The sequence below is a fragment of the Aotus nancymaae genome, unplaced genomic scaffold, assembly GCF_030222135.1.
Source record: "Aotus nancymaae isolate 86718 unplaced genomic scaffold, 86718_ANA_hifiasm-v0.15.2.pri h1tg000115l, whole genome shotgun sequence".
NCBI classification, from domain to species: domain Eukaryota; kingdom Metazoa; phylum Chordata; class Mammalia; order Primates; family Aotidae; genus Aotus; species Aotus nancymaae.
The window spans coordinates 2771816-2799085 of NW_026988530.1; the positions used below are offsets into that span (position 1 = coordinate 2771816).

General features: G+C 37.4%; 1 protein-coding gene and 1 long non-coding RNA gene across 2 annotated transcripts in view; one reads left to right on the forward strand and one right to left on the reverse strand.

Annotated features, from left to right (window-relative positions):
- ASB5 (ankyrin repeat and SOCS box containing 5) overlaps positions 1–27270 on the forward strand; it is an 81201-nt gene that overhangs the window by 20625 nt on the left and 33306 nt on the right. The window lies entirely within an intron of this gene.
- Positions 8189–27270, reverse strand: part of LOC105728267 (uncharacterized) — a 29926-nt gene continuing 10844 nt past the window's right edge. Inside the window, exons 3-5 of the long non-coding RNA XR_002478425.2 lie at positions 15503–15621; positions 15025–15137; positions 8189–8728 (exon numbers count right to left, since the gene is read on the reverse strand). This is a non-coding gene — a long non-coding RNA (uncharacterized LOC105728267). The remainder of the gene's footprint in view (positions 8729–15024; positions 15138–15502; positions 15622–27270) is intronic.

The window sequence follows — 27270 nt, forward strand, 5'->3', positions numbered from 1 at the left end:
GGAGATGAGGACTTAGTTTTCTCCTGGTAGTATGGACAGAAAACAAAGAATGACAACAAAGAAAAGGAAAAGAAGAAAGAAAGAACTGATGATACCTGTAAATAGCATTCAAATAGCCTTTAAATTGACAGAAAGAGCAAATATTACCTTAGAGTAACATTTTAACATATTACTTTCTTCATTTTAACATAGCTTTTTCTCCCACAGTTAGATATTAACATGTCTATCAGAAGATTCATTAGCCACACAGGTCAAGTGTGCAGCCTCCAGCCAAGGCCACTCCTTGAAAGTATGACTCTTAGAGCTTGATGAGTCTGGTAGGTTACATTCCTATCTCTACTGGGAAATATCAATGTAGATCAGGAAGTAATAGAATTGGAATCTGAATTTTAGTCTTGCATTTGATTTATTTAATGTATTCTTTTTGTTCAAATGTATATTTTTAAGCACCAAGCCTTCCAGTTATGACTTAGCTCCCATCTTGATCTGCCCACAGAAAGAAAATGTGCCAGCTTGCCCTCAGGACTGTTTTAGTCCATCCGACATTTATAGGTCTTGTTGCAAATTAACATATTTGCATCTTGATATCAATCATCAGTATTTTGTGTTTGTTGAATTGTAAGGCCACTTCTGAGATGTAAATTTGCTCCAGCTCTGCTGACAGATTTCTGAGCCTGAAAGACCATGGACAAAATTTTGGATTGTGGAAAGTTTATCAAGATAATATGTCTCTGTGAGGCTGCTTGAGAAACAATCTGATGACACTCAAGCTCTTCAGTTGTACCTTTCACGGTTGAGATTACATGTAGAATACAGAATGTATGTAGAATCATCGTATAGAATATTTATGCTTGTGATTTCATATTACATGTAGAATACAGAATGTATGTAGAATCATCGTATAGAATGTTTATGCTTGTGATTTCACAAGTTTTGTTTCAGGGTTGCCATTAAACATGCAATTATTTTTTGTCCAATTTATGGTAGACACTTGGACATAGGACATAGTATAAATGTGTGACCTAAAGCTGAATGGCAGGAGAACTTGGCATTTTGGAGACTAGTGTATGTAATCTGGATAGGAAAAGCAGCTAGAATTTGATGTAATATCTTTTTATTTTTTCTCCATTAATAAAGTCCATCCTAGGTTTAAAACCAACTTCAGGAATTTAGCTTTACAGCCAATGCTAGCAGTACAAGCGGTAGTATTCTTTATTCCTGTTTCCGAGGAGCAACTTGTTTCATGTGACCTTTGGTGTTGCTGGTTACCTGTGCATGAAATTAGTTATCTTAGGGGCATTCTGAGAATCTCAGCAAAGAATCTGTAGCAAATCTGTAGGATGACTTCTTTAATATCTTGATTATATGAAGGTAAATATTCTGACTATGTAGAAGTTTTTTTTTTTGAAAAAAAAAAGGAAGAAAGAAAGAGAGAAAGAAAAAAAAGAATGGAGAGGAAGAAAAAGGAAGAGAAAGAGGGAGAGAGAACGGATGTATTGCTTTATTGCCCAGGCTAGAATGCAGTCTAAAAATAGGTATTGAAAACCTCTTTTATGCCAGTAATTGTGCTTAACAATGGAGACAGGAAGGAATAAGGGAAGAAAATAACAAACAAGCAGTCAACCAATATTTCATTTAAACCTATGAAATGCTATGCAATTACTGAGGAGTGATTTACTTCCAATTATGTAGTCACTTTTGGAATAGGTGTGATGTGGTACTGATAAGAATGTATGTTTTGTGTATTTGAAGTGGAGAGTTCTATAAATGTTTATTAAGTTTACTTGTTCCAGGTCTGAGTTCAAGTCCTGGATATCCTTGTTAATTTTCTATCTATCTCCTTGATCTGTCTAATATTGACAATGTGATGTTACAGTCTCCCACTATTATTGTGTGGGAGTCTAAGCCTCTTTATAAGTCATTGAGAACTTGTCTTATGTATCTGGGTGCTCCTGTATTGGGTGCATATATATTTAGGATCGTTAGCTCTTCTTGTTGAATTGATCCTTTTACCATTATGTAATGTCCTTCTTTGCCTCTTTTGATCTTTGTTGCTTTCAAGTCTATTTTATCGGAGGTGAGAATTGCGACTCCTGCTTTTTATTTATTTATTTATTTTTGCTCTCCATTTGGTTGGTAAATCTTCCTCCATCCCTTTGTTTTGAATCTTTGTGTATCGTTGCATGTGAGATGAGTCTAGATGCAGCATACCGATGGGTTTTGGCTTTTTATCCAGTTTATGTAGACGTTTTTTGACATTTTTCTATATGTAGGTGGAAGAACTCCACAGAAGAAAACTGGAATTGATAGAACTGCTCTTGTCTGACAAAAGACATGACATTATACTCAAAAGTGCTACTAATTTTTTTTTTCAAAGAGGTTTTAATTTTGTCCAAGTTCTACTTTTTCAGAAATGCCTAACACTTTTGTGGAAGAAACCATTATAATCCTATGAAATCTGGGAACAAAGTTCCAAGTTTAGAAAAGACTGTCAAATTGTAACGTATTAATACATTTCCTCTCCCTGTGTTTCTTATTCATTTTGTGTTGCTATAAAGGAATAGCTGAGGCTGGGGAAAGAAGACAAGTTTATTTAGCTCATGATTCTGGTGGCTGCTGAGAGCCTCAGGCTGTTTCTACTCATGACTAAAGGGAAGGGGAGCCAGCATGTGCAGAGATCACATGTGTGTGCTTTTCAACAATGAGAACTCTCAGAAACTAATAAGAGTGAGAACTCACTCAGCACCAAGGGGAGGAGGGCAAGCATTAATCTATCCATGAGGGATCCCACCCATGAACCAAACATCTTTCATTAGATTATATACCTCCAACACTGAGGATCAAATTTCCACATGAGGTTTGGAAGGGATAAATATCCAAACCATAGTATTTTATAACTTTATATTTGGAGAACTGCATAAATTATTGAAGTTAAAAAACTTGATGTAGCTGGTGATAGTTTAGGAGGGATCAGTTTTCCTAGTAATATTCTTACATCTTTTGTTCATCTCTTCCTTCCTTTAATCATTCAGTTACTTGCTCATTTATTACTTACAACATAATGTACTTGCCCAACATGGATCTATCAGGTCAAAGGCATTGTCCTAGGCACAAAGGATGAAATATAGAAACTATCCACTGTTTTTCCCAACAGTGTACATAGTCGAGTGGAAGAAAGATAGATAAGCTAGTAATTTTAAAACATGAAAAATGCTATTTTACAAGATTAAAGAAGGTGCTATGGGAAGGTGCTATACAGAGAAATGTATATAGAGTTAAGAATAGTTCTGCCTAGAATTTGCCAGTTACGCAGAAGCTGTACTAACAATATACACATTCTCTCACAACTAAGCATGGATCCTTATTCACAATGCTCAGAAACTTCCCAATTCCCCACCTTCACTTCCTACCAACTTTTTTACTTCCCAACTTGTTATTTCTGACTCATATATCTTTTATCTTGGGCTCAGAGTTTTGTTGTTAAAAGAATTTATTTTTAGGAAGGAGGCAAGCATGCTATTTGAAAAATGAAAAGTATTTTGATGAAAAAATTTCAAAATTGATTTTGTGTACTTTGATAGGGTACATTGATATTGTCAACTTAAATTTTTGTTTTTTACATAGTAAATATAGTAAAAGAACACAACTAGGTTGTAACTTTCTGCTTCTCAATTTACTATCTCTTTTAGAAGATGGTGAATTATTAAAATAAACTATTTTTCTTATTCATTGCCATAACTGCTGTAGGTTTGAATGTAACTCAGTTGAATAAATACTGGGATATCTACTCTCTTCCTGGCACAATGTTGTGTACTACATGCACATATACAAACATACGTATACTGTATATAGTATGTAATAAGTTTAATAGGTAATACATAACTAATATATAATAAATATTAAATGCATACTATAGGACCAGGCGCAGTGGCTCATGCTTGTAATCTCAGCACTTTAGGAGGCTGAGGTGGGGGATCACAAGGTCAAGAGATCGAGACCATCCTAGCCAACACGGTGAAACCCTGTCTCTGCTAAAAATACAAAAATTAGCTGGCGGTGGTGGTGCACGCTTGTAATCCCAGCTATTCAGGAGGCTAAGACAGGACAATCACTTGAACCCAGGAGGCAGAGGTTGCAGTGAGCCAAGATTGTGCCACTGCATTCCAGCCTGGCAACAGAGCAAGACTCTGTCTCAAAATAAAATAAAATAAAATAAAAATGCATACTATATGATGTATATAATTTGTCTATTATATATATGTATATGTTTACTATGTGTGATATATGAGTAAAAGCAGAAGACTTGGATGAGCAGAGCCAAATGTTGCAGAAGTTAGACAACCTAAACAGCAAGCAGGTAGAAAATCAGATAGTGCTTAAAAAAAAAAAAAAGTCAAGTTTTGCAATTGATGTTCTCTTCTAAGTCAGAAAGGGAAGAGATTGAGGTCAGCTGACACTGTAAGGCACTTCATAAATAAAGCAGAACTTAAGGCAGAAATTCAAAGACAGAACATATTTGGTTATGTAGATGTGGAGATGAAACCAAGCTAAATATAAAGAAAAAAAAAGAGGCAAAGTTTAGAATTTGGAACCGAACAAGCCTGTTTCATCTGGAGCAAAGGTGGAAGTATAAATGGTAGGGATGAGGAAACATAGTTGAGTGGTTGATGCCAATGGGAAAAATGAAGACACATCTAGAATCATACATCTTCAAGTCAAAAGTTCTATTAAGAACTTTCTAATGCCTTTACAGGATTCAGCATATGAAAAAGAGTCGCTAGTTAATGATGGGGATAATTACCACCATAAGTATTTTACAAAATCCTTGGTATAATTATTTAATATGTCATTATGTGTGTTTCATGAAGTACATCTCAGAGAAGATGGAAAAGCTCCCCAACACTGACTCAGCACTGCACATCCTCAGAGTGGCTCCATGGTAATTCTGCAGATCTGGGCAACAATTTTAGCAATTAAGCCCATTTTTTAAACCACAGAGAAGAGAAGAACAATTATCCCCAGTGACAGATAAACCATGTCGTTAAAAGCAGGTGAAGTATTTGGAACACCTCTTCCTCCAAAGCCACCCTCAAATAATTTTTTAAAAAAAGAAAAAGAAAGAAAGCGTTTGCTTATGAGTGATGTAGAACTTTTAGCATTTCTTTATTACCAGTGGCATAGGGAACAAGTCATTTATTCTTTCCAGCTCCCTCAGCAATGCTACAAAGCAGACCATTGGCTTTTTAGACTGGAAATGTCCAGATATCATGGCAGGGAGGGAGAGGCTTAAGGCATATCATAAATTGTTAAATTAATACTGAAGGATTCTTTCAGGTGGTCTGTGTTTAAACAAGTCCACTCTGTGAAATTTAGGTTAAGGGTGAACATATATTAGATGAGTATTTTCTCCATCCTCATTCTACAATTCCTCATTTGTTACCATGGAAGAGGATTTAAAAAATCTGTCTTATAGATTTAAGACAGATTAATATCCTATATTTAAGGCAGATTTAAGATTTTTCTAGAAGGCCCTCAGGGGCTGGGAAGCTAGGATGGTGTGAGGGGACAAGGTTCCCATGGGTTCCCTTCCCCTTTTTGAACAGAACAACTCTACTTTCATAAATCTTCATAAGTTGGACTTTAAAATAATAATAATTTTTTTCTTCAAAGAAAGGGATAAAATAATATTTAAAACTAGACTGTCCCAGTTTATGGAAAACACTATTTGTTGCACATATCTTTACAGAACCTAACCATCTGATAATATGAGTCATAACTGAATATCATTTCAAAATTCTTTCCTAGGGATTAGATGAGAAGCAAACATCTGGGGCCTGTCAGGCATGTGCATAACTATGTGAAATGGCAGGAAGTCATCCTCTCTCTATCAAGGCAGCTAAAATTTCCATGCCACCATTACCCACTGAGTAAAATAGAAACCTTTAGAAATACATATACTCTTTCCAGAAGGCTTATGGTCTTAAACTACGGGTAGAGTACAAACAAACTGAAATTTAACACCAAAATGCCATTCATGTTTTTAAATAGAAGCACTGGCTTACCTCAACTGTCCAGTGTGCAGCGTGATTTAAATGAAAGCTGACAATGATAAAATTTAAGTTAAGACTCATCCACTGGAAATCTGCTCTTCACCGTGGTAACACTGAAAAGTCCCTTGTTAGTGAATTCAATCAGGTAAAGCTGCCAAAGTGAGAAAGGAAGCCATCCTTCTTCTAAAGTGGTCTCAATGCACTACAAGAGCAGTTAAATAATGACCACTGAAGCAATGGTGACTCTGGTAGTGACTTGACTCCTCAGTAACAACCAAACACATATTTGATTAACCACTAAGGAGATTTATGTGCACCTAATTCTTTTCCAAATTCTACTTCATTTTCCAAATTCCACTTCATTCAGTAGAGAAATGATGTTTCTATTATCCATCAAGCGAAAGTAATAGTTCATTTTTAGAATGAAATGATGTACCTAATAAAATCTTGAATTTGGAAGTTTTGTGTCTTACTTCCATCTTGACCTGTGATCCAGAATCATGAATTTGGAAAAGGAAAACGTGCTAGTTCTTTAGAGCTCAAATACACAGGTTACAGATCTGTTGCATCTGGGAAAGAATACATACTTCATGGTAACTCCAAGAACTAAAAGAAAAGGAGCTAAGTGAAAATGTGAGCATCTCTCTCCTCTCTCTCCCACCACCCATAGTTATGATGAAAATGTTCAAGTCATTTAGGAAAGGAATTAAGTTTTCTGGCTACTTAACGATTACTCAAATAAACCAACAAAACAAGACTGGCTCTGGTTGGAGAAAAAAAAAATCTTTACTGAACATTGAGTCCCAAAACAATAGTTGCATATCTAATTGATGTGACATTCTAAGAATGTGAAAATAAATCTGTTTAAGTAAGCTTAGTATTTGGAGTTTCCTGAAACTGATAATAGTTTTTTGGAAAAGAATTTTTATTTATGAAACTAATTGAATTCAGTGATTGAGATTTTGTAAGTTTAAAGCTCCATTTTAGAAAGGACATACAAAACAACTAAAAACATGGTTCCATAGCATCATAATGAATATTTTATTACTTTTGAAAGATAATGTTTTTAAGTAGAAGAAATAAAAGTATGTAGTTTATAATTTACCTAAAGCTCATGAGACAAACGTGATTCTTGCCAAATACTTGACTAGAGACTGAATTTTAACGGGATTACAAAGAAAGTAGATCGGTTAAAACTGCTTTTATTATGGAGAAAAAAATTACAACTTACTAGACAAAAGTCACGTGGTCCTTGAAATAACTCAATGGCATACAGGAAAAACGCTGCCTTGGATATTGAAGAAAGTCACTAAGTGACTGTAGAATGAATAAAAGACTTTAGAAAAAAAGAGAGAAAATGGTGGTTAAAAACCCATTGCATATAGCACCATGTTTGACCCAGACATAGATTGTTCTATTGTGGTTGTAGCACTTTCTAGCTGTGTGATCTCAGGAAAGTTGCTCAACGTCTATAGATGTCAGTTTAATGGAGGTATTGAGACTACTTGAGAGGATTAGTGGCAATCTTATAGGAGTTATAATTTATTATCTTAATCACTTCCGCAGTGATTAATCACTTCCGCAGTGATTAATCACTTTTCTGGGATTAAAGTCAACACTCTATAGATGTTAGCATACTTTTTAAAAAATCCAAAAACAGGATAGAATCACCCATAATTTAGTAACACAGAACACCATCAATAAGAAAAGACAGTAATACACCATTCTAATAAATTAACTGTGTTTGCCAAACGATTGTTACAAGCACATAATATAATGCCAAGACCTGTCTACTAAGCAGGTGTTCTACCCCAGAATCATATAAGCTCTTTAGGTAGATTGTTTCAGAGGTCGGCTTTATATGTCAATATAACAACTAATGGAAGCTCTAAAGAGCTTAGTAAGAGGTCAGTTTTTTCACGTAGTAACTGGAAGAAGCAGATTCCAACCCAGATTCCTCTTCCATCCCATGGTCTTTCTCACTGAGTAAACACAGGGTGAGTGAAAAAATCAAAGCCTCCTGTGTGTGAGGTCTTTGTGCCATTCATAGGCCTTGTTGACTGGCCCTTTCTATACAAAAGGAAAGAGACTGGAGAATCATAACTATTTAAAAAGATACAAACTACAAAGTTGCCAAAAGTAAGCCATTTATTTTATGCCTTTAAGACTCAAGGCATGCTTTATGCAGATATTCCTTCTGATACAAAGGAAAGCAAGACATTCTGAGCTGCTCCATAGGATTGGAGCAAAGCAATGCAGAGTTTGGCTCGTGTGACCAGGACCTAGGCAGAATGTTAAGGCTGGGAAAGCTAGTTCAGAGCTGGCAGTTTTAAAATCACTTGTAGAAGTTTCTTCTACAATCTTATTCCATCCAAGAATCTTTTCTTGACAGAAGTTCTTTAGATAGAAATGTGTTCCTGGGCGCATTTGGTGGAATACCTGGTCATGGCTGTCCTGTGGGAAACCCTGGCTTGCTCAGAAAGAACTCTGTGATGCGTTACATAACAGCATGTAGCAATAGCAAATTCTTGGTTCTCCCTTATAGTCAGTGCCACAGAAAGAGTCAAAGCTGCTTAACCTCCAGCACAGAACAAAGCACCAGAGAGTCGTCCTCTGCCAAACCATCCTTCTTAAAAGCCTCTTGTCCTTTTATTTTCTTTTCTCATAATCCCCAGCAGCTGAAAGGGAAAGACAAAATATAATGACAACATTGACAACAAAAAACTGAGTCAGCTAGTTCAGGGATTTGGCTTTCTTCCTTTGTTTTCTCTGCTTCTTTCTGCCAGCTAGTCTCTTCAGGTAGTGACCAAAACATAGTTTTTCTTTTCTTTTTTTCTTGGAGTGCAGTGGTGTGATCTTGGCTCACTGCAACCTCTGCCTCATGGACTCAAGCAATCCTCCCGCCTCAGCCTCCTATGTAGCTGGGACTACAGGTGCAAGTCACCAGGTCCAGTTAATTTTTGTAGAGACGAGGTTTCACCATGTTTCCCAGGCTGGTCTCAAACTCCTGAGGTCAAGCAGTCCACCTGCTTCAGCCTCCCTAAGTGCTAGGATTACAGGCATGAGCCACCATGCCTGGCAAAAGATAGTTTTTCATTAGATGTATCAAATAAAGATGTAGATTTATCTCATAGAATCATTAAAAGACCTCAAACTTGAATTCATACTTTTGATTATCGGGAGCCTTATGCACAAGTTTACAAAGGCCATCCAAGAACTGAGCCTTCCAGGAACACTTACTCCTTTACCAGGCCACTGCAAAGCCTGTCTGAAGGTAACTAAGCCTCCAATGAGAACACAATAAAACACAAATAATGACTTTTGTATTGTTCTTCACTATGAGACCATTATACCATAAATGTTAGCAATAGGAAACAAAATTATAATCAAAACAATGGGAAGATTAATGCTCTCAGTTGCAAAATCTGAGATGCTAGCTTTCTCCTACGTTATGTATGGGCAGGTGTGACTCTAAACCTCAAGTCAAAAATGAGGTTTTACTACACAAAGTTTGGCAGGAGTATGATGAAGGACAAAGAACTTTCTCAAAATGGAATATCTTATGGTGAACTACAAACTTGAAAGTAGCATTTTTGACTAACACAGCCATATATGACAGCTCCTAAAATGTTTAGGACATGGCTCAGTCTTGCTAGTCTCTGATAGACTCTTAAGGAATAATGCTGATAATACAATACCGACCATTTGTTCTCTGAGATTATAGAAATCCTATTCTGTGTGATAATACCAGAATAGTTGTATTCTAACAGAATTGCTATTTTTCTTTCTTTTTGAAAATAATTTCAACCTTTATTTTAGATTCAGGGGATACAGTTTTGTTACCTGGGTATGTTGTATGATGCTGAGGTTTGGGCTACAATTGATCTCATCACCCAGGTACTGAGCATAGTACCCAGTACTTAGTTTTTCAACCCTTACCCCCATCTCTGCCTCCCTCTCTAGTAGTCCCCAGTGTCTACTGGTGCCATCTTTATGTCCATGAGTATCCATTGTTTTGCTCCCACTAATAAGTGACAGCATGCAGTATTTAGTTTTCTGTTGCTGCATTATGTTGCTTAGGATAATGGCTTGCAGCTGCATCCATGTTGCTGCAAAGGACATGATTTTGTTCTTTTTTACGGCTGTGTAGTATTCCATGGTGTGTATACACCATATACTCTTTATCCAGTCCACTGTTGATGGGCATCTAGGTTGAATCCACATATTTACTCTTGTGAATAGTGCTGTGATGAATATACAAGTGCATGTGACTTTTTGGTAGAACAATTTCTTTTGGGTATATACCCAGTAATGGGATTGCTAGGTCGAATGGCAGTTCAACTCTTAATTCTCTGAGAAATCTCCAAACTGCTTTCCACAGAAGCTGGATTAATTTACATTCCCACCAACATTGTATGAGCATTCCCTTTTCTCCACAGCTTCCCCAGCATCTGTTGTTTATTTGGCTTTTTTTTTTTTTGAGATAGAGTCTCATTCTGTTGCCCAGGCTGGAGTGCAGTGCCATGATCTTGACTTACTGAAACCTTCCCCTCCCAGATTCAAGCAATTCTCCTGCCTCAGCCTTCTGAGTAGCTGGGAGTATAGGCATGCACCACTATGGCTGGCTAATTTTTGTATTTTTGGTAGAGATGGGGGTTTCACCATGTTAGTCAGGCTGGTCTGGAACTCCTGACCTTGTGATCCACTTGCCTTGGCCTCCCAGAGTTCTGGGATTACTCGCCCAACTCTCATTGTGGTTTTGATTTGCGTTTCTCTGATGTTTAGTGATGTGAAGCCTTTTATCATATGTTTGTTGGTCACTTGTATGTCTTCTTTTGAGAAGTGTCTGTTCCTGTCTTTTGCCTGTTTTCTAATGGGGTTGTTTTTTGTTTGTTTAATTAAGCTCCTTATAGATTCTGGACATTAGACCTTTTTGTTAGATGAAAAGTTTTGAATATCTTCTTCCATTATGTAGGTCATCTGTTTGCTCTGTTGATAGTTTCTTTTGCTGTGCAAAACTTTAATTAGGTTCCATTTTTCAATTTTTTTTTTTTTTGCAATTGCTTTTGAGGGCCCAGTCATAAATTCTTTCAAAAGGCTGATGTCCAGAATGGTGTTTCCCTGGTTTTATTCTACGATTCTTATAGTTTGAGGATCTACATTTAAATCTTCAATCTATTTTGAATTAATTTTTGTATGTGGTATAAGGAAGGGGTCCAGTTTCATTTTTCTGCATATAGCTAGGCAGCTATCCCATAACCATTTTTTGAATAGGGAGTAATTGCTTATTTTTGTCAACTTTGTTGAAGATCAGAGGGCCATAGGTCTGCAGCATTATTTCTGCACTCTATTCTGTTCCGTTGGCCTATGTATTTGTTTTTGCACCAGTATCATCCTGTTTTGGTTGCTGTAGCCTTAGAGTATAGTTTAAGTCTGGTAATGTGATGCTTCTGTCTTTGTTCTTTTTGCTTAGGATTGCTGTGGCTATTCAGGATCTTTTCTGATTCCATAGTTCCATATGACCTTTATAGTAAGTTGTTCTAGTTCTGTGAAAAATGATGTTGCCAGATTGGTAGAAATAACACTGAATCTGTAAACTTCTTTGGGCAGTATGGTCATTTTAATAGTATTGATTTTTCCAATCCATGAGCATGGGGTTTTTCTGTTTGGATCATCTATGATGACTTTCAGCAGTATTTTGTAGTTCTCCTTATGGAGATCTTTCACCTCCTTGGTTAGATACATTCCTAGGTATTTTGTTGTTGTTGCAGCTATTGTAAATGGGATTGTGTTCTTGATTGGGCTCTCAGCTTGACTGTTACTGGTGTATAGAAATGCTACTGATTTTTGTACATTATTTTTATGTGCTGAAACTTTACTGAAGCTGTTTTATCAGTTCCAGGAGACTTTTGGTAGAGTTTTTAGGATTTTCTAAGTAAAGAAGCACATCATCAGCAAACTATCTCTCTTTAGAGACAGTTCAATGACTTCTACTTGGATGCCTTTTTCTTTCTCTTGCCTGATTGCTCTGGCAAGGACTTTCAATATTATAGGAATGGGAGTAATGAGAGTGGGCATCATTGTCTTGTTCCAGTTCTTAATGGGAATGCTTCCAGTTTTTGCCTGTTCAGTATGAACTATTTTTCAAAATAGCTAAATCCTATGTTCTTTAAAAGCTATGTTTAAAACTTGGTAAACTACCACTCAAAAGTATACCAGAATGTGTGCACAGTTGTGCTTTATAAATTGTGTATAAAAGATCTTTTAGTAGATCACTGAATTTTGTCCTTTGGAAATAAACAGTCTATTCATTTTATAAATGTACTTATTTTATAGACTACATTTTTTAAAAATTGAGGTACATCTGTGAGTTGTTTTTTTCAGCATATATTATGTGGTTAATATTGAAGACAGGAGATAATGAGAAATGGGAAAAAAATAAACATCTTCTTCAATATAAGGCAAATCTCATGTTTCTCAAAGTTTTGTAATTGGACTCAATACAAGTGGATAGCCAGTCTCTTTTGACGTTTTCTTATCCTAGGCTTTGACCTGAACATGACCTACCTCACACTTTAATGTAATGATAATACATTATATTTTTGTTGTAATTCACAAACTTTTCACACATTCCATAATCCCCATAACTGTGCTCTGCATAAGGTACTATGTTATGCTTCCTTTGTAGAGAAGGAGAAAAAGCTTTAAACTGCAGTGGCGTTTGCTCAAAGTTACTGATCTTAGAGAAAATGTAAAAATGTGAGCCCTGGTCTTCTGACATTGCTTCTGACATCATGCGTTCTTACCATTTGTGAGATTTTGTTTCTTTATATTATGAAACAAGCGGTGTCCTTTGTCCAGAGCTAATCTCTGTAATGGGTTGCAGTCTGTCTTTCAGGATCTTTGTACCAACCCCAGCAAGACATGGAATATCTTAATGTCTTCTGTACAGCTTTTCCTCCTCTTCATGACAGCCTAAACAAACTCAGTACTGACCATCTCATCAAGCCAATATCATTACTAGCTTGTATGCTATATGAAGATGGCTTCATTTCATCTTCAGAATTTAGAAAAATGTCAGCACATGGCAGGTTCTTAATGAATATTCATAGAAGGAAGAAAAAAAACGAAGAAAGAAAAGAGGAAGGGAGAAAGTGAGGGGATTCAAACTTAAGTGAATAGAATTTGTTACCATTTTCAGTGCAGGGCAGTACCTGTTCTAATTGTCCCTAGTTGAATGTTGGGGTGCATGTGCACTGAATAAGCGTTAATGGATATTGATTCTAGGAGTTAATTCTCAAAGAACAAGTGAAGACAGAAAATCAATAGTGTCCAAAGTTGAATCTATAAGTAATGCCTTTCATTCCTTCTTCTTAATCAGATGTACTTTCCCTTTCCCCAATTTCTTTTAACCTCATAAAATTGGCATTAGAATACCACCCCTGCATGTTCTGCCAAATAAAAATATTTTATATATTTCTCTTTTTGAGACAAGGTCTTGCTCTGTCATGCAGGCTGGAGTGCAGTGTTGTGATCATAGCCCACTGTAGCCTCAAGCTCCTGGGCTCAATTGATCTTCCTGCCTCAGCCTCCTGAGTAGCTTTTTTTACTTTTTATTTTTTGAGACAGAGTTTTGGTGTGTCGCCCAGGCTGCAGTGCAGTGGCACAGGTGTGTACCACCATGCCCGGCTAATTTCTGTATTTTTTGTGGAGATGGGGTCTAGCCAGGTTGCTTGCCCAGGGTGATCTCGAACTTCTAGGTTTAAGTGATCCTTCCGCCTCCACCTCCCAAAATGCTGAGATTACAGGCATGAGTGAGCATGCCAGTCCTATGTATTTCTTTTTAACTAGAATCAGTTAATAGCTGTTAATGTATTAAACTATCTTTTTTATGTCTTATTAACTCGAAGATCCTGTTCCTTTAAGTAAAGAACACTGCTTGTTCAACTTTTGAGTCTCCATTTTTAATTGAATACATTTTGTCTTAATATTTTAAACTTTCTGAGTCAATCTTCAAACAATTTATTTTTATTTTTATTTTTATTTTTAATGAGACAGACTCTCACTGTGTCTCCCAGGCTGGAGTGCAGTGGCATGATCTCCGCTCACTGCAACCTTCACCTCCTGGGTTCAAGCGATTCTCCTGCCTCAGCCTCTTGAGTAGCTGGGATTACAGGCACATGCCACCACACCTGGCTAATTTTTGTATTTTTAGTAGAGATAGGGTTTCATCATGTTGGCCAGGCTGGGCTCGATCTCCTGACCTCAAGTGACCCGCCAGCGCCGGCCTCCCAAAGTTCTGGGATTACAGGCGTGAGCCACCACACCCGGTCCAAACATGATTACACATTGTTTCTTTGTATATTTAAGACTGAATGCTCAATATGTGTGTGGCAAACAGAAAACACCACAGACACCAGAGACAGGAACGATAACTGACAAAATTACGCTCTTTTTACTCTCAAGAAAACCAGAAAATTATCAAGTGTTAGATGGTGTCACAGGAAGGGCTATGGCTGATATAAAACTGAGAGTCAATACCTGCTGAAAACAGCTACTCTGGATTTTAGATCTTCACCCATCCAGATACTCTGCATTTATGCCTGTGTCCTAAATCCTTTAGTATCTGTTTTAGTTCACATAGGTAAGAATGATTAAACAAACAAAAAATAGGCCGGGCGTGGCGGCTCACGCATGTACTCTCAGCACTTGGGGAGGCCAAGGAGGGCAGATAACGAGGTCAGGAGTTCAAGACCAGCCTGGCCAACATGATGAAACCCCGTCTTTACCAAAAATACAAAAATTTGCTGGGCATGGTGGTGCGTGCCTGTAAGCCCAACTACTCGGGAGGCTGAGGCAGGAGAATTGCTTGAACCTGGGAGGCAGAGGTTGCAGTGAGCCAAGTTTCCGCCACTGCACTGCAGCCTGGGCAACAGACTGAGTCTCGATCTTAAAAAGAAAGAAAGAAAGAAACCTTGCTTTTGCACGCGTGCACGCAGCTGGCTTATTCATTCGTAGGTTGTTAGAGGATTCTGAAGGGACGGATGATCTGCCTCCAGCGATGGGAAATCTATTTTCCTGCAGTCACTGTAAAGCAAGGAAAAGAGAAGGAAGAAGTCCCCATAGTGAGTGAGGCCTCCTGTTTGGAGATAGTTGGACAAAAGCGGAGTATCTGCAGGACACCCACTGTGCTGCCAGCATGGACAGGATGCCACATTGGCATGTGAAACTGGAGTTGAGGTCAGCACATCTGGGAGTCCTGACTTTCTGTGCTTTCTGCTCTTAAGACATACGTCTGCAAATATGTTCTATTTTCATTAAAAGTATTAACATAAAACACCCTAACTGCTGTCAGAGTCTAAACCTCCCAGGAGCACATGGTTACTGGTGATAAAACTCTCTGTGGCTAGAGCCAAGGGGAGGAGAAGGATTATGTGTAAAACGGTTCTTACATTCAGTCCTTGTCACGGTGCAGATCAGTTGTTCTCGGCAGCTGTTGTCCTCAGACTGGAGAACACAGATTGTTGATTTCATTCCTTGTATGGATTTGTGATCCTTTTAAAATTTCAAGCTGGCAGTAGGTAGATAAAACAGTGTGTGAACAAAGCAGGTAAGGAGGATGAAAGGACCAGAAAAGTGGCATTTTATCATAGTAAATGCCCAGTTCTTACGTACATGCCAGGAGCTGTTCTAAACAAGTACCATTATAGACTCATTTAATCTTTACAAAAACCTTATGATGTAGGTGCTGGTGATGAGAGATCTGTTTTTGTCTCCCTTATTTTATATTCACTGCTTTAGATTTGTTCGCATGTGGTGTTAACTAGCAATCGAGTACATTGGAACGAGTCCAAGTTCGAAGCAGACAATCTCGGTTCCTCTTGTTTTGCTGAGAGCCCTGTGAGCCGCTTTGAGAATGCCACCTCCCCTCTCTCAACCTGTTTCTTTATGTGCAAAATGAAGGAGTTAGACAGGATCGCTTGTTTCTGAATCTTTTCTAAAGCCATTGGCCCTTTCTTTTGTGGTGATCTGGAAGGTCATTTTGTAAAACTGGGAGTGGAAGCTACCCTATGGGAGACAGAGCACACATTTTGCCAGCACGCTCCGAGGTAGCTTTATTGAACTCCTCAGGCTCTTTGAGGCCATTTGTAAATGACTAAAGAATATGATTTCTACGTCCACTTTTAGCTCTGAATGCTAAATAATGCTCTGTGCATTTATTTTGACTTTTAGTGAATCATTTTCTTGCCAGAGAAGCTTTTAGCACAGAGCCCAAGTTACCTTTTGTGAATTTATCGTGCCCATGACCTCAGCCACCCTATTCCAGAACATGAAGAATGTACTCAACTGAACTCAGAACAACTGCACTGAGTCACCAAATAATGTGTAATGATCATTATTTTAGAACACTCCCTGTAGCCTTGCAGCCCATATTTCACTTACTCACTTTCATATATATATACATACATATATATAAATTGCACTTTAGGTTCTGGGTACATGTGCAGAACATGCAGGATTGTTGCATAGGTACCTACATGGCAACGTGGTTTGCTGCCTCCATCTCCCTATCACCTATATCTGGCATTTTTCCCTATGTTATCCCTCCCCAACCTCCCTACCCTCCACTGTCCCTCCCCTAGTTCCCCCGCACAGACCCCAGTGTGTGATGCTTCCCTCCCTGTGTCCATGAGTTCTCATTGTTCAACGCCCATCTGTAAGTGAGAACATGTGGTATTTGATTTTCTGTTCTTGTGTCAGTTTGCTGAGAATGATGGTTTTCAGATTCATCTATGTCCCTACAGAGGACAAGAACTCATCGTTTTTTATGGCTGGTAGTATTCCATGGTGTATATATGCCACATTTTCCTTGTCTAGTCTATCATTGACGGGCATTTGGGTTGGTTCCAGGTCTTTGCTATTGTAAACAGTGCCGCTATGAATATACATGTGCATGTGTCTTTATAATAGAACGATTTATAATCCTTTGGATATATACCTAGCAATGGGATTGCTGGGTCAAATGGAATTTCTATTTCTAGGTCCTTGAGGAATCCCCACACTGTCTTCCACAATGGTTGAACTAATTTACACTCCCACCAACAGTGTAAAAGTGTTCCTATTTCTCCACATCCTCTTCAGCATCTGTTGTCTCCAGATTTTTTAATGATCACCATTCTAACTGGCATGGTTCACTTTCTTTTAAGGATTGCCTAAGGTCACTTAAAGAGTGTTCTTGGCAATTTTGCTTCCCCAGCACTCTGGAGCACTCTGCCATCTGCGTATTTTCTCATCCTTTTCACCAAGCACACTTCCATATGAAAGTTTCTAGGTCATCTTGGATGCTCTGTTACTCCTCAGCACCAATGGGGGAAGAACTAAAGTCTCTTATTTCCCTCAGTGGTAAAGCAGACATTCAGCAGATCTGCCCAGTCAGGGAGAGCAGAGTCCCAGTAAGACTGCAAGTTGGAATAAAGAACATCAGGGTAAGAAGGGCCAAGTGCTTTCTCTTCTCTTTTCATATTGGGAGTGTCACATTTTCTGTTAACCGCTTCTTCTATTTAAAATTTTTTTACCTGGGTTCTTTTTGTTAATCAGTATTTTCTTGATCATAAAATATGCTACAACTGGGAAAAATGGACAGAAGTTCTTTTACAAAATTTAATACAAGATTTTAAAACATAAACCTGTACAGGCTGGATGCAATGGCTCATGCCTGTAATCCCAACACTTTGGGAGGCCGAGGCAGGCGGATCACTTGAGGTCAGGAGTTCAAGACCAGCCTGGCCAACATAGCGAAACCCTGTCTCTACTAACAATACAAAAATTAGTCAGGTGTGGTGGCACATGCCGGTAATCCCAGCTACTCAGGAGGCTGAGGCAGGAGAATCACTGGAACCTGGGAAGTGGATGTTGCAGAGAGCTGAGATCGCGCCGTTGCACTCCAGCCTGGGTGACAGAGACCGACGCCATCTCAAAAACAAACAAACAAACAAACAAACAAACAAACGTAAACCTGTATAACCACCATTCAAGTCATGAAATAGAACCCCAGAAGCCTTCATGTATCCCTTTTCAATCACAATACCTTCTCTTTGTCCCATAAAGACAGGGTGACTAGTTTTTATAGTAATCATTTTCTTGCCTTTCTGTAGTTTCAGCTCCTATGAATATATCTTGTATTGATATGGTTTAACCTGTTTTTGAGCCCTATATTAATTGAATCATTCTCTAAAAATTCTTTTGTTATTTACTTTTACAATGAACAGTATGATAGGATTATCTCTATATATCTAGGTTCACTCATTTTCAATAATGTAAATTCCATTATCAATTTGGGGCAATTGTGAATAGTATTTCTATATACATCTAGTACAAATAAGTTTTTATAGAAGTGAAATTTCCTGGTCATAGGGCCTGTATATCTCCAGTTTCTAAGATAGTGTTGCCTTGTTTTCCAATGTGGCTGTATCTGCAGTGAAACCAGCAGGTTATGAGAATTGACTTATTGTCAGTACTCTCAATATTTGCCAATCTGGGCTGGGTACAATGGCTCACACCTATAATCCCAGAACTTTGGGAGGCTGAGGCGGGTGGATCTCTTGAGCTCAGGCAACCAGCTTGGGCAACATGGCGAAACCCCATCTATACAAAAAAATAAGTTAGCCGGGCATGGTGGTGTGCACCTGTGGTCCCAGCTACTTGAGAGACTGAGGAGGGAAGATAAACAGAGCCTGGGGAGGGTGAGGCTGCAGTGAGCCGTGATCACGCCACTGCACTCCAGCCTGTGTGACAGAGTGACTCAATCTCAAAAAAAATTTAAAAATTAAATTAAATTAAAAATTGCCAATATGGTGAGCTTGTGGAAGTATCTTATGGTTTAATTTTCATTTCCCTGACTAATAATGCCATTGTGATTTTTGTTTACCATTTGTACTTCTTCTTTTGTGATGTGCCTGACAAATATTTTGCCTTCTATGCTATTAGGCCATGCCTTCCCCCCTTTTTAAATTGAGTTAGAAGTTATTTTGTATCCTAAAATTGTAAGAAAATGAAAACATTGAGAAGAACTATTTACAAATATCTTCTGTGACTTGACTTTTCATTTTTTTATTGGTGTTTCTATTGGTGAACAGAAACTCTTAATTTAAAGATAGTCAAATTTACAAATCTTTTCCATTTTGTTTATACTTTTTGTGGAATTCATCTTAAAAATTCTTTGGTAGTTCAAGGTCATGGAAATTTTTTTCTGTATTCTTAAATCATTCCTTTGAAATTCATCCCCTTGGGATTAATTTTTTGTATGGTTTAAGTCCATTTTTCACCAAATGCATAGTCAATTATATTCACACCATTTATTGGAAAGTGGGTTCTATATTTCATAATCTGTAGTCACTAAAGTGCCCAGTTTGTGTAAGTCTAGTGTTTATTCCTATATGAGTCTATTTGTGGGCTCTTATCAATTACATTTCTCTGGACCCATGCTACACTGAACTGATTTCTGTAGCTTTAGAATAGGTCTTCATACCTGATAGAACAAGCTGTCTCACATTCTTCTATTTTTGCAGTAGTTTTGGCTATTCTTGGCAATTTGAAATTCCATGCATCAATTTTAGAAATAACTTCTCTGGTTTGCAAAATACTTGCTGCATTTTTGTTGGAATTCATTGAACCTATAAATCATTTATTTGATGGAGAATGTACAACTTTGCAATACTGGCTTTTCAATCAATAAATGTAATATAGTTTCTCATGTATATAGGTTTTCTTGAATGTCTCCCAATAATGTTTTATTATCATCCCCTGGAGAGATCTTATATATATATGTTGAATTTATTCATAGGTAACAAATTGTTTTATGCTACCATGAATAGTATCTTAATAAATTTTTACATTTTCAACCTGTTTGTCAAGGGCAGAGAAAAAGACATCAATTTTTGTATATTAACTTCATACCAAAAAACTTTTGTAAGCTCTCTTATTAATTCTAAGAAGAATCTATGGATTCTATAGGGAATTTTTATGTGGAAAGTAATATTATTTGTGAATAATGAGAGTTTTGTTTCCTTTCTAAATGTTATACTATTTTTATTTCTTCTCCTTTATCCTATGGATTAAAACCACCTGTATGATGTTGAATAGACTGGTGGTAGGGAGTGTTCATTTTTGTTTTTCAATTGAGAAGGAAAGTCTTCAGCATTCTGCCATTAACCATCATGTCTTCTGAAGGTTTTCTGTTTTGTTTTTGCATACCCTTTACCATTCTTTTTTTTTTTTTTTTTTTTTTTGAGACAGAGTCTCCCTTCATTGCCAGGTGCCAGGCTGGAATGCAGTGGCGCGATCTTGGCTCACTGCAACCTCCTCCTCCTGGGTGCAAGCAATTCTCCTGCCTCAGCCTCCCGAGTAGCTGGGACTACAGGCGCATGTCACCACACCCAACTAATTTTTGTATTTTTAGTAGAGACGGGGTTTCACCATGTTGGCCAGGATGGTCTTAATCTCTTGACCTCGTGATCCACCCGCCTCGGCCTCCCAAAGTGCTGGAATTACAGCCTTTACCATTCTTAAGGAAGTTTCTCACTTTTAGCTGTGCACACATCTGGACTTTCAGTATACTGAGGAGAGTTTGCTTCTGCAAATGCATTTTTTAAAAAGCATTCCTCTCATTATTGGTGTAGTTTGTGTTTCAGCTTTAATATCTGGAGAAACAGTTCTTAGCACCTGAACTCACTAAATAAGCAACTGCTCTGCGGTGTGAACTGTCTCTGTGGTCATGGCTAGTGCTGTGATACTAGTTTAAATGAAATGATCTTTCAAAGCTCATTACTTACATCTTGAACACGTGTACTGCACATATCTGATAGATGGTCTGAAAGGTTATTTTTCTTAAGATGAGATTAAAAAAAATCTTTTTAGAAGATTGTCTCAAAAAAACTCTCATTTAATAGCATCATTCTTCCTTTCGCCCTATTATCTCTTGACCCACAAATTGTCTTATAGTAGCTATAAAAGCCTTTCTCCTTGTGGTTAAAATTAAATACAGTAAACATTTTTCCCCACTTCTTCCAATTCTGATATTTTAGCAGCAACACAGCAAGTTCTCACTAGCCTAAGTTAAATAACCATTACTAATTTTACACCAAGATCAATATGGGGATTTCTTTGTGTTTCATTATGTTTGCATAGCTTCAAAATGTATCTCACCACTTCCTGGTAATGAATAATTAAGTTTATCTAGAAATTGCTGAAGAGCTAGGTTTAGGGGACAGATTATAAATAGCATGGTGGCTGAGGTGAAGCCTAGGTCATCTTTTTTGTCATTGTTGCTGTTGTCATTGAGATAGGGTTTCACTCTGTTGCCCAGGTGGGAGTGAAGTGGTGCAATCATAGCTCATTGCAGCCTTGAACTTCTGGACTCAGGGGATCCTCCCCACTTGAGCCTGTAGTGTGCCTGTAGTCCCACCTACTCAGGACGAGTCCTGGAATTCTGAGTGTCTGTGGTTATGGGCACATGTCACCAGGCCCAGCTAATTTTTAAATTATTTTTTCGTAGAGATGCAGCCTTGCTATGTTGCCCAGGCTGATCTAGAACTACTGGCCCCAAGCAATCCTCCCATCTCCTCGGTCTCCAGTAGTGTTAGGATTACAGGTGTGAACCACCAGGCCCAGCCCCTGGGTCATCTTAACTCAAGTGATTGTTACAGTTTGGTTATTTTCACTTGGTTGTAGGATAAAATTGAGATTTATCAAAGAGATAGCAACTGTTAGAGGAACAGTCAGTGCCTCTCTGTACTAGATGTGAGGTCATGTTTCTAAACGGCTGCTCCAGATTTAAATCATACATAGCAATTGAAGTAGTAATTGACCTATTAAAAACTGTAATATTTTTTATTCAGTGCTGTAGTATGTAGCTGTGGATGTAAATGCAGTTTATGTTATACATCCCATACATCAATGAATTTGTGCTTTGGTGTATGAAGCATGTATCACTCCAAACTTATACTTGAAAGATGTCACTTCTGTAGGCAAGATTATGGCTATGATTTTATTCTAGCTCTCCTTAATGCTTGAGTCTGAATAAAATTTTAGGCACAGTATTTTAAAAATTATAAATATATATCATTCAGAGTAGAAGTGGGAAGAATGAAAGAAAGTAAGCAAAGAAACAGAAATGATGAGTCAAACACAAAGCACCAAAGTAATGTAGGAAAAATAAATCCAAATACATCAGTGATTAAATGGCCATATATTGAATGTTTTTTCCAGTTAAAACATTGCAATGTTCAGATTGAATTGTTGTAATATCCAGCAATATATTTTTGGAAATGACCTGTCAAAAACATAAGGGTTCACATAGGTTGAAAATAAAAGGATCAAGAAAGATGTGCCCAAGAGAAATACTAACTAAAAGTGCTTTTGCTGTATTATTATGAGAAAAGTAAGACTTTAAGGAAAAAATGGGCTGTGCGGTGGCTTATGCCTATAATCCCAGCATTTTGGGAGGCTGAGGCAGGCAGATTGCTTGAGCTCAGGAGTTCCAGATCAGCGTGGGCAACATGGTGAAACCCCATCTCTACCAAAAATACCAAAAATTAGCCAGGCATGATGGCGCATGCCTATAATACTAGCTACTCCGGAGGCTGAGCTGGGAGGATCATTTGGACCTGGGAGACAGAGATTGCAGTGAGCCAAGATTGTTCCACTGTACTCCAGCCTCGGCAACAGAGTGAGACTTGTTTCAAAAAAAAAAAAAAAAACTACCAGATGCCACTGTGTAATGATAAGAGGTTGCATTTAGTAAAAAGCTGTAAAAATTCTTATTCACATAATAAAATTGCTTTAAAATACAAAATTCAAAAATTGACCTAATTTTTAAGGAGAAAAATTTTAATCGAATTATCTTAGTAGTTGATTGGTTAAGCAGACAAACATGCAGATTATATAAACGTGTAGGAGAACTTTAAAAGGTAGACCTAATTGATATATGGAACTTCATATCCACAGTCCTTTCATGAACATTTTAAACATTTATAAAAGTTAAGTATACACAGGACCATAAAGCATGTCTCAGTAAATTTTAAGTGACTAATATTATAAAGTCCAGAGGTTGGCAAACTTTTCCTGTAAAAGATTAAAGAATAAATATTTTAGTCTTGTGGGTTAACTTTGTGGGACTAGTTGAGTATAGTTTCAACTTTGCAGATGTTATGTAAAAGAAAATATAGATGATATATAAACAATTGAGTTTAGTTGTGTTACAATAAAACTTTATTTACAAAAACAGGTTATAGGCTAAATTTGGCCCATGAGCTGTAGTTTGCTGACCTCTGATACAGAACATATAACTAGTCTCAGTAATTTTAATGGAGAAATTATTACCAAAATGTAATTAGAAAAAAAATTGTTTGGAAGTTAAGAAAAAAATATTTTAAAGTAACTCATGGGTCAAGAAATCAAAATTATGTAAAGAACAAAACAATCACCTTTCACAAATTATGAAGAAAATAAGAAAACTGCAAACAGAAATTTATTAAAGTGAACAATGAAGACAGGAAGAATCAACAAAGCCTAAAGACTGTTCTTTGAAAGAAGAGTATGATTAGTAAACCTCTGTCCAAACTTGTGATTATAAAAGAGGTGCAAATAAACAGCTGGAATGAGTAAGAGAATATAACAGCAGATGTCGCTGAGATTTTTACAATTAGTGGTTATTACATGACAATATAATGCCAATAATTTTGACTATTTGGACAAATGGACAATTTTCTAAATAACACAACCAATCTAAGCTGAGTTTAGAAGGGAGAACCTAAATAGTTGTAACTTCAAATATGTGTATGTATAATATAAGTAGATTTTAAAATTTCTCAAAAGAAATCCAAGAGCACATTAGTTTACTAGTGACTTTTACCAAGCATTTCAGTATGTGAGCCACAAAAATAGAAAAATACAAGAGACTGGTCCCCAACTCCTGTGATGAAGTCAAGTGTAAGTAATCCTGTCATCTGTGGTGGCTCCACGTTGTGTCAGCTTGGTTATGTTGTAACTGCTTCCCTTTTTTGTGTTGTTCCCAGTGAGACTGGCTGGAAGAAAATGTAATATAAGAGATGGATGGCGGTGTGAGGAAGCTGCCACTGGGATTCTGAATTTTGGTGTAGGGTACCAGGTGCTGTGGGTGCTTGCACATGTCACTGGTCATTTAGCAACATGCAGAGGTAAAGCTGGTCCTCGTCCCACCAGATCTTCCCCTTTGACCCTTCCAGATCCCAGGCCAACTGTATGTGCAGTTTTGTGGTGAAGGCCACCATTTTCTCCTTAGGTCATCTACATCATTGAGGACAAAGATGGTGATAGACACATTTGTGATTTTTTTCCCCATAGGTTCCAGATCATCTTTGCTCTTCCCAGACCATTTCTCAGTCAGCTCTATTACTGACTGCCAGAGAGGCAGCCTATATTGACTTCAAGCACAGCATCATATACAAAGACAGCAGTCTCACAGGAACTTATTAATCAGCTTCTGCAAATGTAGAAGATACAATTGGTACAATAAATCTCTTGTTCTATAACATCCAGAGTGATCAAACCTTAACTGATACCTTACGAGAATATGAAAGGTCACTATGTGAAAGGAAGATTATAGGTCAATTTCACTCATGAATATAGCTGCAAAATCTTAAATAAAATATCAGCAAATCAAATCCAACATGAAGAATCAGCTTTCTAAGAAATCTATTGTGCATCCTGTTTGAAATAATATCCTGTCCCATTAGTTGAGCAGAAAAAGAATACTATATTAGGAGCTACAAACTTGTTTTGTAGAACACAATCAAACCTGTAAAAGTTACCTGGGGATTATTTTGAAGCAAATCTCAGATATATCACCTAATGAATAAAGAAATAATGGATCAGATGAAAGCCACAATGAATGTGAGGAGAAAAGTTAGTGAGCTTTATAGTACGTCTGGCAACTTGGCTTAGGCCTTTGATTCAAGTATGATGGTACTGGAAATAAATGAATATAGGCATAGTCAGGGAAAATCTGAAGAGACATTGACATGATGAAGTAATGGATTAAATTATACACATTTTCACATCAACATCTGAAAACCTTGGGGTAATGACAATTTAATTTATCAAGGCATTTTCAGCATAAGACATGATAGTACATTATTATACATTTAAGAACTGTATTGATTGAGCATGGTGGCCCACACTTGTAATCCCAGCACTTTGGGAGGCCAAGGTGGGCGGATCATGAGGTCAGGAGTTCGAGACCAGCCTGACCAACATGGTGAAACCCTGTCTCGACTGAAAATACAAAAATTAGCCGGGCATGGTGGCGGGTGCCTGTGATCCCAGCTACTCAGGAGGCTGAGGCAGGAGAATCCCTTGAACCCAGGAGGTGGAGGTTATAGTGAGCCATGATGTGCCACTGTACTCCAGCCTGGGCGACAGAGCGAGACTCCATGTCAAAAAACAAAAAAGCAAAGAAAAGAAATAAAAGAAATGTACTAAGTACTTTGTCTATTAATCTGGAATTAATCTAGGGGAAAACTCAAGTAAAAGTGTTCCATTCAACCCAACAACCCAGGAAACTTGTGCCTAGGGACTATCATCTGGCTTCACTATCATTGGCAACACCTTTGAGAACCCAGGGACTATTGATAAGGATATTCCAGAAACTTCTGTGCTTCCAGGGTACTGCTGCTTTAAACTATTTCAAAATATGTGGCTTCTTCCAGATCCTTTATTTTTTAATTTTCTTATTTCTACTGTTTTAAGTACTTTCCCTCTCTAAATTTCTTGACTGTTACATGAAAATGGCTGGTCTGTTATACTATATGATGTTAACGAGCGTTTATTTCTTTGCTACTGGTAGACACACCCATGATGTAAGTTTGATGTATTTTGAGTCCACAGTTCTCACAAGTTGTGGGGTTTTTTGGTGGTTGTTTCATTTTCATGAGCCGCTGTTTGCTTGCTTTTGTTTGTTTGGTTTCTTCTTTATTTTATTTTGCTTAGAAAGGGGCAAACTTACTCTAGTATGCCAAGATCCTGTTTTGTGTACACCATAGGCACCAAGCGACAATGAACCATGAAAATCTGTGGGGTTTACCAATAACTTAAGTGCTTTAGAGTTGCAAGTTTTCAATTTGTGCTGTGGGATTTACCAATAACTTAAATGCTTCAGAGCTGTAACTTTTTAACTTTATCCATCAGTAGAAAGACAAACTTAGATGAAGAAAGCATGAATGGTGCATTTATAGCTACATTATATCACTAATAAGAATAATGCCATAAGCTAACATTAATTGAGGACTAACTGTATACCAGGCAGTATTCTGATGAGTGTACTAATTCTGCAGAGTTATATATTAATCAGAAATTTTCTGAGGTAGGTGCTATTGTTAACCCTATTTTCCAGATAATGAAATTAAAGCACAAACAAATTAAGTAATTTTTTCAAGGTAACAAATTTAATATTTGGCTGAGCTGGGATATGGACCCAACTTTGGCAGTTTAATTGCAGGGATGAGGCTCCTAACAACTACACCGTATGAGAATGAGTAGTTCTATTTATAGCTCTACTGTAAAGTCATTTGTTATATCAAATGTAGTTAAATTGCTGATGCAAGTGCAATTTATAAGAAATGGTGACATCAATGAGAGTTACTTTTATTTCTATATATTTTGGCTACAAATAAAATTGGCTATGTATTTTGGTTACAAATAAAATTGGCATTTTAAAGAAGTATATGTTTTCTTCCTAATATTATATGTTCAGCAGAGATCTGCAGATATGTCAAGTCCTGTTTTCAAAAATAGAATCAATATTTTGGGTTAGATTTTCCTTGTTTATTTTTTTTTCTTTGCAATGGCATCTTTCTTTTTAATATTTTTCATATCAAAGACATGAAACAATTTTGTGTTTTGTTTTGTGTGTGTGTGTGTGTGTGTATCTGTGTGTGTGTTTGTTTTTGTTTTTGAGACAGATTCTCCCTCTGCCTTTCAGGCTAAAGTGCAGTAGCACGATCTCAGCTTACTGCAACCTCTGCCTCCTGGTTCAAGAGATTCTCATGTCTCAGCCTCCTGAGTAGCTGAGATGACAGGCGCATACCACTGTGTCTGGCTACTTTTTGTATTTTTAGTAGAGATGGGGTTTTACCATGTTGATCAGGCCGGTCTTGAACTCTTGACCTCAGGTGATCTGCCTGCC